Source organism: Lynx rufus, unplaced genomic scaffold (assembly GCF_022079265.1).
Source record: "Lynx rufus isolate CCGP_SWC_20201006 ecotype Redwood Valley unplaced genomic scaffold, mLynRuf1.p SCAF_2, whole genome shotgun sequence".
NCBI classification, from domain to species: domain Eukaryota; kingdom Metazoa; phylum Chordata; class Mammalia; order Carnivora; family Felidae; genus Lynx; species Lynx rufus.
This window is the reverse complement of record NW_025814834.1, coordinates 158,540,315-158,553,026: the sequence shown is the minus strand read 5'-3', so window position 1 is coordinate 158,553,026 and position 12,712 is coordinate 158,540,315. Positions and strand designations below refer to the sequence as shown.

The window sequence follows — 12,712 nt, the reverse complement described above, 5'->3', positions numbered from 1 at the left end:
GGGTGAGAAGCCACAGAGCCAGCCTACCCGTGTTTTCCAAGTTGCTATTCCGGTGAATGTGATGTATGCGGTACATGTCCAACACTTGGGCCTCTCAGAAAATTGATTATGGATCTTGCCTCTTCCTTAAAAAGCAGGCTTTTGTTTTTATTAGCATGTGTAAATACGGAATAACTTCTGAATGCAAATATGGATGACATTTTATTTTTCTGACATGTTTGGAAGCAGCCTGGGGCAGGGTGGCAGTGAATCAGTAAACCTCATGGGTACACTGCACTGGGAATTCATCAAATGTGCACACAACTAATGGGCTGATGCCATATGTTCCATAATAGCATGTTTGCTAACATGGGACTGGGCTGCCCGATTGTATGACAAAGCTGCCATGTCAGTTTCTTGATGTATAGAAACAGGCTCTGCTAGCCAGATGTAGAAATCTAGCAAGGTCATTTGAGGAGTAATTTCCATTTTGTGTGCTTCTTTTCCCCCTCATTGACTGTAAGAGAATGTGATGTGCCTCATTACAATGTGATTCCAGGTGCATAACACAATAATGACCTTTATGCCAAAGACTGAAGTTCATGTAATTGATAAGATAGACTCCCATTTGGTGATGTTGGAAACCATTAGCCAGAGGCAGAAACCGTGTTAACTTCTTGACATAGGAGGTCACAGGTCAAGGTCAAGACCCAGGCTGCAGCCATTTCTGGACTCAGAAAAAAGAGGAAAGCAGTGCTGCCTGGCAGCCTCTGTAAGAGGTAGAGATGTCCCAGAGCCTGTGGAAAGTGAAGGGAAGGCTTGGGGATCAAGATGGGAACTGAAGAAGGAGTAGCAGATCTCCATGGAGATGCGCCTGGGTGGTGGGCTTGCCCATGCGGGAGTGCTGTGATAGCCATCCCCTCCCTTTCTCCTTTCAGGTCCTTACTGATTTCCTCTGCTTTGCATCTGACCCAAAATTATAGTGTCTCTATAGAGGCATTGCTTCTTTTTCTCTCCTGAATCCAAGATTGGTGGTGCTCAAGTGGGAAATTAAAGATTTGTTACAGAGTCTTTAGAATAACTTGGGAAAGTTAGGATTCCATTTTCCCCCACCCAGGGAACCGGTTTCCTGCCAAAGTCATGTGTGGCTTTTGCCCTTTATTGAAAATAGCTGAACAAATCAAGTCCCTCACTGGGTGATTATGGCTATTGCATCAGCTGTCATTTTGTTAAACACACACTTACAAATACATTTGTTCTCTATTGTTTTTTGTAAGTTTATTTATTGAGAGAGAGAGAGAGAGAGAGAGAGGGAGAGAGAGCATAAGTCGGGGTGGGGCAGATAGAGAGAGAGTACCCCAAGCAAGCTCATGACCTGAGCCAAAGTCAAGAGTTGGATGCTTAGCTGACTGAACCACCCAGGCGCCCCTCCAAATGCATTTGAATGCCCAAAGCTGCTCCAGACCTCAGGCCCCTTCCCAACTGTGTGCAGCTTTATCGGAGTCACTCATGGCCAGCTTCTGCTCTTGCTCTTTTTCCTGTTTCACTCTGAGGGAGGACACGGTGTCTCATATCTTCACAAACTACAGGAGCCCAAACCTAATGTAAAAAAGCAAGCAATGAAAAGGGAAAGTAAAAAGTCACATGTTATCTGAAATCTGGAGCTTAAAAAATAAAGAAGTAATAAAGAACCAGAATCAGAATGCATTCGGTCAGAGGGAAAGAGAGAGAAGTGGGAATTTGGGGGCGTTAAGCAAAGGAAACGAAACGGCTAAAATGATCAATAAAATTGCTTGTTTGTTCGTTTGTTTGTTTACATCTCTGGAGTTATAAGCATCTCAGCCTGACCATGAGTTAATAGTTTTTTAGGAGGGGCCTATCGTGTGTGTTTATTGATGTTTGATTTCCAGAGCTTCTAGCTCAATCAGGGACAAAGGCTCTATGTTATACTAATGCTCATAGATGTATAATGCCTTTTTAAAATATTGCCAAGTCTGCTGTCATTTCAGGACCCCAGAGACTCTGCCTATTAGGATGGCAGGCGAGCGAAGAAATGAGTTGGGCAGAGAGGTGGCGGGGGTTAATTTCATATTTGTCATGAGATCTTGCATGATTTCCCTAAAAGATATTTAATTTCCACTGGGCATAATAACTTGCAGCTGCCGGAATATGCTGTATACTAGTGGCGAGTTCTTGTCTTTGGAGATTTATGCAAGTCGTTATTTAAAAATAGAGATCCGGGAGTTACAGCTGGCTAATTAATCTACCACTAAGGAAAGCTAAGCAAGTGACCCACTTAACTGTTTCCAGGAACCACGTCTTCGCTGAAGTGAACTTTCACAAATGTCTTAACACAGAGAACCATTTTATGATCTTCTCACAGCATAGGTGTCCGTTGTTCGTCTCCCTTTCTTTCCCAGGGACACCACTCATCCGTACACAACTTGAATTCCCATATGCTTCACCGCCTGTGTCCTTTATCCTGAGGATGGGCGCTGAGGCTCTCCTTCCTTAGTGTCTTCTTTCTCTGGATCAGTCACCTACTCAGGCAACACCCTCAGTGCCTGTCTCTTACCACATCAGCTCCAGGCCTCTGCCTGACTTCAGAGGGTTCCCGTAAGAGATGCAAGCCTGTGTTTGCTCATAGTTCCTCTACTTTCTCCACATGCACGTTCCTCTCCTGGCGTAATGGTCTCTTTCCTCTCGTACTGTCCCTTTACCCAGGTCACCTTTCCATTCCTCTCTCAGTGTGAATATGGTCTGTACATCCTACAAAGCAGCACTCCATCTATCCCAGGCTATATTGAGTTTTCTCCTGAAACTTGACAACAGAGTTGATATAATTAGGCCATGACACATTTTTATCCTTTGGTCTGTGAGTGCCCTGATCTTATTTTTAAATCAATCAATTAATTACTGTATTATGTTTATTCCTCTTCCCCTCCTCTACGTAGACAGGCATTCTGTTGTATTTTATGTGCATTTTTGATTGCGTACATCTTTGCCAAATAATTATTATTGTTTGTATTTTGACTTACACAAATGGTATATATTACATTTTATCCATTTCTTACTTTATGCACTATCTTTTAAAGTCTGTGTGTGTCTCTAACTCTGGGCTGTTTCATACTACATGGTAGGCCACCTCTCCACTTTCTCCATGGTATACACACACAGGTCGCCCACTCTCTGGATCTCCCTTCTCTGAAATCCCTTGGTATTCATTTACCTTACAGCTTAAGTATATGCTGGGTTTTTTTTAAATTTTCCTATGAGTGTTTCTTGCTTTCTTGTTGTCTTCTGTGTAGCTCCTTAAAGATCAGGGACCACCTCTTGTACTCTTCCTTTCCCCACTACACCCATCCCTACCTCTGTAGATCTTCTTTGGAACTGGGTGCATAAATGGTGCTCAATAAATCCTTGTTTATTTAGTGAATTGAATAGTGTGACTCCATAAGGATAAGTATTGTCTCTTCCTATTCATATCTCCAGTGTCTAAACTAGTGCCTGACATGTTGCAGGTGATCAGGAGATTTGTTTGAAGCAAATGGGTATCTTGTCTTTCACATGAAACAAAGGAATATGGAATCATGGGATACACAAAGGTCAAGATAGTACATTCTAGTTTCTAATCTGCCACCAACTAAGTATACAACACCTGGCATGTCGGAGAACTTCTCTAGGTCCTGGTTAAACTGAATGATTTCACGGATCCTTGTTCACTCTAACTTGCTAAGCTTCTGTGGCTTCACTAACAATTTTTCAAGTAAGAGAGTCTTCAGTATGAAGTCACCTGCAAGGAATACAGAATAGACATACTCAAGACAATAGAGCATGGAAGGGGTAGAGGTGAGAGAGCAATCTTATGAGTTCTGATCTTAGGCTCCCAGAATGATTGGGAGGACAAAATTCTTGCCACCGTAAAGTGATTAGAAAAGTATCTAACACATGGTGTGCCTATGTGGCTCAGTCGGTGAAGCGTCCAACTTCAGCTCAGGTATGATCTCACTGTTCTTGGGTTTGAGCCCTGCATTGGGCTCTGTGCTGACAGCTCAGAGCCTGGAGCCTGCTTTGGATTCTGTGTCTCCCTCCCTCTCTGCCCCTGCCTCTTCTCTTTCTCTCTCTCTCTCTCTCTCTCTCTCTCTCTCTCTCTCTCAAAAATAAATAAACATTAAAAAAGAAAAGTAACACAAAATAAGTGCTCTATAAATCTTTACTATTATTTTTATAAATTTAGGAAAATCTACTAGCCTTTGTTACAATCTTATGTCTGGCATTTGCAAATCTGGACTTCATGCTTATGTGCAAACAAAGCCCCAGAAATTCTAGTGTCATTGCTGAAATTAAGTTTTCTTTTATAGTACAGTAATCACCAGACAACAGTCTGATTTCTTTTAGGCCGAAACTGTTGTCTTTTTGGTAATGGCCAAGTTCTAATTTTCATGGCTTTTGTAAAATGAAGCAAAGGAGTATTATCCTTCAAGATCATGTAGCAGCCAATAAAGATGTTAGGACAAGAATTCTGAGTTTTGTGTTTGCTGTCTATCAAAACAATAACTGTTTTTCTGTAGAGCAATCACTTGGAAATGGAAACAGAATATGAATGTGTTAATATCTTATGCAGATGTTATTTTTCCCCTTAGTAGGGAAGAAGTAACTAAATAATCTAATTTGCTTTCTCTTATCTTTAGGGAAGTGAATTCAAATACTGGACAAACCATTATTAAAATTCTGAGCAGCTTTTAATGCATGAGCTTGTTTTTTGCTATAAGGCTCCTTTTTCTCTAGGTCAAGAGGTAAAGCTATTTGTCTAAAAGAAAAAAAACATTAAATAGTATTGGTGATGGGCTACAGGTTTTATAACTTAACTATATTTGCTTCATGAGCAAATATAGCATTTAATAACTATTTTATTCTACTGTTACTGGACAATAGAAGTCTTAAACAGCATTTCAGTTTGATGCTTTTACATAAAAATCCAATATGTGAATTTGTCTGTCATCTAAAGGTTAAAAAAAAAATCAGGTAAAAATACAAAATGGGAACTGGGAACTGCAAATGAACGGGAAATCTTTAACCAAGGAAAGATTAAAACTTCTACTCAAAAAGTTGAAGAAACAGGTAAAATGACCCATTACAAACAACATAGGAAATAACTATGAATCATTGGTTTGAGAACTCAGAAACACTGGAATAAACTATGACTTACACGGTGAATGGGGAATTTCAAAAAACACTTTGTCTTTTTGGTTTTGTTTATTTTTGTTGTTGGTGGTGTTGGTGGTGTTGGTGGTGGTGATGGTTTTGGGTATTTCTGGATGCATAAACTTAATTTAGGAGGGTACCAAAAATTTGTATTAAAGTAAAGATGAGCTGTGTTCTAATAATGTCTTTCTGTTTTCTCAGGTAGTTCTCAGCTAAAGCTGCCATTTATTTCCATATGCTGTAAAGTGAAATAAAATATACGTCTTGGGGGTGCCTGGGTGGTTCAGTTGGTTAAGCGTCTGACTTCAGCTCAGGTCATGATCTTATGGTTCGTGGGCTCAAGCCCCACATCCAACTCTGTGCTGACAGCTTGGAGCCTGCTTTATATCCTCTGTCTACCTCTCTATGTGCCCCTCCCCAGCTTTCTCTCTCTCTCTCTCTCTCTCTCTCTCTCTCTCTCTCTCAAAAATAAATAAACATTTAAAAAAACTTTTTTTTAAGATATAGATTTTGCATAGCCAGGATGGATTGCCATGAAAATTAAAGGAGATGTGTGGAAGGCAATCTGAAAAATCTAAAGTTCTATACACATATTTGTTTCTGCTGTTATTGTATTCAATAAAAATCAGAACAATGCCTATGATGTATCAGGAGCTACTTTAGGCACTGATGATTCAGAGAAATGATAATACTGATCTTTTCTTTCAAGGATTTATGATTATATTGGGGAAATAGAGAATGTCAAATGTATTGTAAGTGCAATAAAAGAGACAAGCCAGGTGCTTAGAACATAGAATGAGATCCCTGACTAAGTTTTTAGAGTTAGGGATGTCAGAGAAAGTTAAGGAGAGGAGAAGAAGGGAGTCCCAGGTGAAGATGGCATGACTGTAGCCTTGCGTTGAAAAATAGCACAGTATATTCCCAGTCAGTAAAAGGATCAGTATGACTAGAGCTTAAAATATCAAGCAGAAAATAGCAAAAGGTGAGTCTCAAGAGACCAGATCATAGAAGGCCTGTATATTCGGTTAAAGGTTCAGGTTTTACCCTGTTGGTGATGGAAACCCGGTGAGGCCAAGGCATAACGTAGGCACTCAGGGGGAGTACAAGAGGTTCATTCGAGGGTCAGGGAGAGCATGAGGAGGATATTGCTGTAGTCCGGGTGAAAGTCTGTGAGAGCAGGAACCTAGGCAGGGGGAATTGGATACAACAGAGAAGGCAAATCTGAAAGAGTAAAGAATGGCAATGTGTGGTGATTAATTTTGTGAGCACTGGTGAGGATGACCCTCAAGTTTATAATTTGACTGATTCAATGATTTGCAGTACAATTTATATACAGAATACTGAAGGAGAATCAGGTAGAGGGGATAAGATATATGTCCATTTTTTGGCCATGTTTATCTCAACATTTCTATAAGACATTTGAGTGAAGGTGTCCAAGAGGCAATTGGATATATGGCCCTGACTTGTGAGCAACAGATCTGGGTAGGAAATTCAAATTTGTAAGTCATAAGCATAAAAGTAGTAGTTAAAACCCTCAGAAAAAAAAGGTAAAGACGGAAGCCTAAGAATGCCAGCATTGAAAAGTTGGGCCAATGAGAAAGCCAAGAAAGATACCAGGAAACAGTGAAATGGGGTCTGAGGTGACCCAGGGCAGTGTCATGTCACAGAGGCCAGAAGAGTAGAGGTTCAGGAAAGTGGTAAGATCCAAAGTGAAACCAAAGCAATGAAATCCAGTATAGGGACTTAAAACAAATCCTGTAAATTTAGAAAGCCATGACTTTAGGGGACCTTATTGGAGCAGTTTCACTACAAGGTGGCAGGAGAAACCTAACTGCAGTCAGTTGAGGAGTGAATCTGGGGTGAGTGAGCACAGTCTTTCTTTGCAGAGAATTTTGGATGGGAGGAAGTAGAGGGATAGGATGGCAGCTGGAGGAAATTCTGAATCAGGACCAGGTTATTTTAAGAGCAGAGTTGTTGAAGGAAGGGTGGAGGTTGAAGAGAATGAACCAATAGTGGGAAAAGGGAAGCCTACATGGTAAAAGAGAAAAAAAAATGATGTAGTGTGTTCCCAAGGAAAGTAGGAGAGGTGGCCCAGGCAGGGTGGGGTATCCATAGGAAAGGTTAGTCTTAAGCAGGAAGGACTTAAACTCTTAAGCCTCTGAGACTGGAAGGACAACTAGAAGGAAGAGAGAGGATGATTGTGGGGGAGAAGGAGAGGCAGGTCATGCTTCAAGGATTTAGGACAGAGTTCATAGCATTTAGTTCTCATTCACCTGAGGACCCATACAATGCCTTAGCAGATAAAATACCCTTCAGAAGTCCCTCATAATCCTTTCAGGGTTGCTGTCTCACCAGCCATTGAAACATTCCCTCTGTACCCTTGGTTCTCATGCTGCTCCTCTCCCATCTCCATGCATGGGCTTTTCTCCAGTGGTGCTGGATACCCCCAACACACAGTGTTCCCCTTGGAATACCCATTGATTGTCCTCATTCAAATAAATTATAAACTATTTCATTCCAAGATATAAATATCTGACACCCAGCTAGCTGGGCCAACCTTCCCAGGAGCATTTGCCCTTTAGATGGATATTCTGGCTGTCAGGGGCCTTGCCTTATTAGACCTCACCCCTCCATTCAACCTTTCTTCCCACACTTCATCAATATGCATACTCTGCTCTCGTCGCACTTGTCTTCACTTTTTCAAAAAGTGAAGCACGTGGTATGGAAATCATGTAGTTGGAATAACAATTAGGACAGTGAAGATTTTCTGAGTCATCCCCATTGTCCTACCTGGCAGGGGAACACCTGTCACTCTGTACAGGCAGCTCTGTACAAAAGGGTGCTGCAGCTTCTGATACAGCATAATCCAATATACATTACCTCCATTCATTAGAAGATTTAACCTACAGATTAGGAGTACTCTTTACCCCTTAGTAGGGGTACTTCCCCTACTACTTAGTAGTAGTACTTCCTTAGTAGGAAGTTAGGAAAATTTGAATCAGCGCTGCTTTTTAAAAATCAAGCTTACTGCTGTTTGCTGGTTAGTGTTACAATCACAGAAGCAAAGACTAAGCCATTTTCTCCTTAAAAAAAAAAAATAGTGTTTTTCATTATGCCCAAACAATCTCCAAATGAATAGAAGAAAAAAATGCCCACAGGCGCTCTTGGGCTCAGCATCATACCCAGATGCCTTAACCCCAGATCTACTAGCTATGCACTGGTAATAAAATATCCCAGTGGCTCTGGTCTCTACTGAGTCTGGATCTAGAATGTACAACTTTATGATGAGGGGTACTGGTTTTAGAGTCAAACTGACTTGCTTCCTGACTTCACAACTCTGGGACATATCTCAGAGGGCTGTTGCGAGGATTGAGTGTGATCATGAATTTAAAGGGCTTAGCGTTCTTGCTAAGTACATAGTAAGTTCTCAATAAATGGAGGCTGCTGTTGAATTATTACTATTAACAATTTATGCTCTGATTTAAGAAACTGCCTGGCTTAACTGGCCTCAGGAAGAGGCTGGAACTGCTTTCTCACCCAGCTTCAGCTGTACGGCTGTAAAATGATGGGTTTCCTTTTAGGATATACCCACATGCTTACTTCTCTCTCATCACTGATGCCTACTGTCTGGAGTCATTAATGATTGGCCACTTAGGGTAATTGTTTCCCTGAGAACCAAATGTGCTTACATTCAGTGGCACCCACTGTAATGCAGTTACTTTTTTCCAATAATATTCATCTAGTAGATAGGCCCAAGATAAGTGAGGTCCATAATGATAAGCTACCTCCTCTTTGTTCATTTTGAAGAGACTCATTAGGGACAGTGGTCCTCAGCGTTAATGAAATGATAGCATCTAATTATAGAATTACAGTTATACACACAAGTGCCAGAATTAGAGGACTTGCCACCTAACAGGTAATGTCACTGCCTGCACCTTGCTCTTGTTCTTTAGGATATGCCTCCACCTTGGTCCAGATCTCATCCTTTCCTTGGGCCTGTTTTGGGATTCAGCCATCTGCTGAATGCTGGTAAAAGCCTAAGCTATAAACAGCTTGCTTTTTGGTAGAACAACTCATGCCTGAGAAAGTTGATAATGATTTCAGAATTTCTTTTAATTGAGTTTTTAATTACAACACAGCAAATATCCCATTCATATGTAATTTTGACAAAGATGACAAGCAATTTCATATTCTTTGGAGATCATTTGACAAGTGTGGGAGCCTATATTAAATACCAACTGCCTTGTTTTTTGGACAGGAGTACCTGACAACCACTTATTCAGGGAAGATCGGGAACTGGAGCATCTGGATCTCAATAAATTATTTGACAGAACAATCCAAGTGCTATAACACAAGCTGCTACTGGGAATGTAAATCTGATTGGCTGGCTTAGAATCTCGTTTTTCTAATTTATAGCCCACATATTATGAATTGGGATACTGTACAGCCAATGGGTGTTTGGACAGGTTTTACCATAAATAATTTTTTTCTTTCTTTAGACTATCAGCACAACAGATAAAATATGCAAATAAGTTCTTCTGAAACACAAAGCTTAAACTTGAGATGGGTACCATGATTCTCTATTTTTTTTCTCCTTTGGCATTCACTTAAGAGTTCCAGAGCTCCAGAACTACAATTAGACCAAAGAAACTGCTGCATGCCAAAGAGCAGAGAACCAGTCCAACAATGGCTGGTCCCTACTAGCACCTCCCATAAGTTTTCAAAGGTCATTTGTATGGCCATTACAATATCCAGAGGTCCCAGATGAGGGATCTTTTTCAACTACAGAGCAATAGTCCTCAAACTTTGGATTTTGGAGACCAGGAAAGAAATTCTTAATTGGAGCCGTACTAAGGTCACCTTTTTAGTTTACCAATTAAAGATGTGTAAATTTTTTTCCCTTTTCACTCATTTGTTAATTTGTGACTATCTATTGAGCACATACTATCTGCTGCTACTAAAGTATGCCCTGGGAATGCAATGAAAAACAAAGCTAGATGTAATCTATACCCTCAAATATTTTATGGGCTTGGTGGGGGAGACAGTTATTGATAAATTATACTAATAGTTGTAAAATTCACATTGAGATAGGGACTGTGAAGGAAATAAATAAAATGGTTCTCTTAGAGCACGTAACACATGCATTTTATATAGACAGAAAAGGTCAGGAAACCCTTCTTCTTTAAAACGTGCTGGGAGAGGGTTGCCTGGGTGGGTCAGTCAGTTGAGCATCTGACTCTTGATTTCAGCTCAGGTCATGAGCTCATGGCTTTTGAGTTTGAGCCGCCGCCCCCCCCCCCCACCCCCCGTGTGGGGCTCTGCACTGGCAGCATGGAGCCTGCTTGGAATTTTCTCTTTTTCCCTTTCTCTCTGCCCCTCCCCCCATTCATGCTGTCTCGGTCTCTCACAAAACAAATAAATAAACTTTAAAATTCTACTGGGAGGTTTGGAGGCATCTTTGAGCTTGCTAAGTAGACACCATGAGCAAAGCCTACCCTGTTGAGTTAAAAACATTTATGGACAAGAAATTATCATTGAAACTGAATTGTGGCAGACATTTCCAAGGAATATTGCAGGGGTTCAGTCCTTTTTTGAATCTTGTGATAGATGAATGTGTGCAGATGGCAACTGTGGGCAACAGCACAATATGAGAATGGTGGTAATATGAGGGAATAGTGTCATCATGTTAGAAGCCTTGTAATGAGCGTAAACAATGAGTGTGTTTGCCAGAAGAAATCAGCTGCTTCTGAATATCCCCTCTCCATAGCACCTGTTTTACTACAATATAAAAATCAGGCCATGTGCATTTTCATATTGAACTTTTTTGTTAAATAAACTTTTGTAAGAGTAAAAAAAATAAAATAAAATAAACTTGTGCTTGGCTTCAGCAGGTCTCAGACTAAACAGGGCCTTGTAGCCCATGATGAGGATTTTTAATTTTATGCCAAGAGTGATGGAAAGTAATTATTAAAGAATTTTAAGAGAGTCCTCTGAATGCCACTGGACAATGGATTGGAGGGCAGGAAGAGTGGAAGGAGTGAGATCAGGTGGAACAGAATGTTGGTGCTATAGATATGATTAGTGTGACAGCCATGTGATGGTGAGTCATTGGATTTGAGGGATATTTTGGAACTGGAACTGCTAAAACTCATTGATAGATGAGGGATGAGGGAAGGAAGAGAAAGGTATTGAGGATGACTGAATATTCCTGGCTTGAGCAACTTGCCATTTCCTATACCATTTACCGAGATAGAAGGACCAAGAGAGGAACACATAGAAGCAGAAAGGATCCCTTTTTGGGCTTGTTAAGTTTAAGGTGCCTATGAGATATCCAAAGCAGGCAGATATATGAATCAGAAGTTTGGAGACGTATTTTGCTGCTAGATACACATTTAGAAGTTGTCAGCATATCGATGGTATTAAAGTCATGGGAGTAGATAAGATTTCAGAGAAATGAACATTATGGAACTTAGAACATTCTGAGACTTGATACAGAAGGGAGAATCTTCAGAGCATCTTTCTATGAAAAGGACAGCATTTTAACACCCACAAAATAGGAAGAACATAATATCTGTTCTTTAAATTAAGGACATTTCATTGCATGAAATCCTCCCTCCATTGTCCTTACCATTCCTATTTTGCTTCAGATCAGTCAGAAGTTTGTCATGGAGCAGCCATTGCAAACCACTGCCCTAGAGTTTCTGTGACTGCCTTGGGTGGGAAGGACCTCATTTTGGTAGCAGAACTTCTTATCCACTCCCAGTTTCACTTGACCTCTTAGACTCTTCAGGCTTAAAAACACTTCTGGGGCTCACACGCCTGCATGGCTCAGTCGGTTAAGCATCCCAGTTTGGCTCAGGTGATGATCTCACCACGTGTAAGTTCAAGCCCCACGTTGGGCCCTATACTGACAGCTCAGAGCCTGGAGCCTGCTTCGGATTCTGTGTCTCCCTCTCTCTTGGCCCCTCCCCTGTTTGCAGTCTGTCTCTCTCTCTCAAAAATAAATAAACATTAAAAAAATTTTAATAAATAAATAAACACTTCTGGGGTTTCTAAACCAAAGTCATCCACAGAGTGACTTAAGATCCTACCATATGACATCAGTTCCCTCCTATCCTGAAATGTAAAGTCAGTTACCACCTACACACTTTGTGGCATTCCTAAGTCAGAGGGCTACACTGTCAATTGTAGTGTAGTTATATGTGTGCATCAGGGTGAATTAACACTTACATAGCCATCTCTTCCTCCTGTCCATCATAGTATGGCACCCATCCCGGTGTTCTTTGCTAGTGGACCTAGTAAGCGTTTCTGAATTGTCTCATCACAATGTTCCAGACAGCCATGATCAATCAGATTGAATGTGGAAATTATTGTAATGATACTACTAGCAATAATAACCACGTATTATCATACTTGTAACTATTATTACTAGTAATATTCTTAACGCTTTGTGTCATGCTCTGCACTAAGGGTTGTCCATTCCTCAACTTATGTAAGCCTTCACCACAACTTAGAAGGTTGGTTCCAT

General features: G+C 40.7%; 1 protein-coding gene and 1 pseudogene across 1 annotated transcript in view; both read left to right on the top strand.

The window, feature by feature from the left end:
• Window positions 1-12,712, top strand: part of ST6GALNAC3 (ST6 N-acetylgalactosaminide alpha-2,6-sialyltransferase 3) — a 400,079-nt gene that overhangs the window by 302,118 nt on the left and 85,249 nt on the right. The gene's annotated exons all lie outside the window — the stretch shown is intronic.
• On the top strand, window positions 10,665-10,885 carry LOC124516385 (small nuclear ribonucleoprotein G-like; annotated as a pseudogene).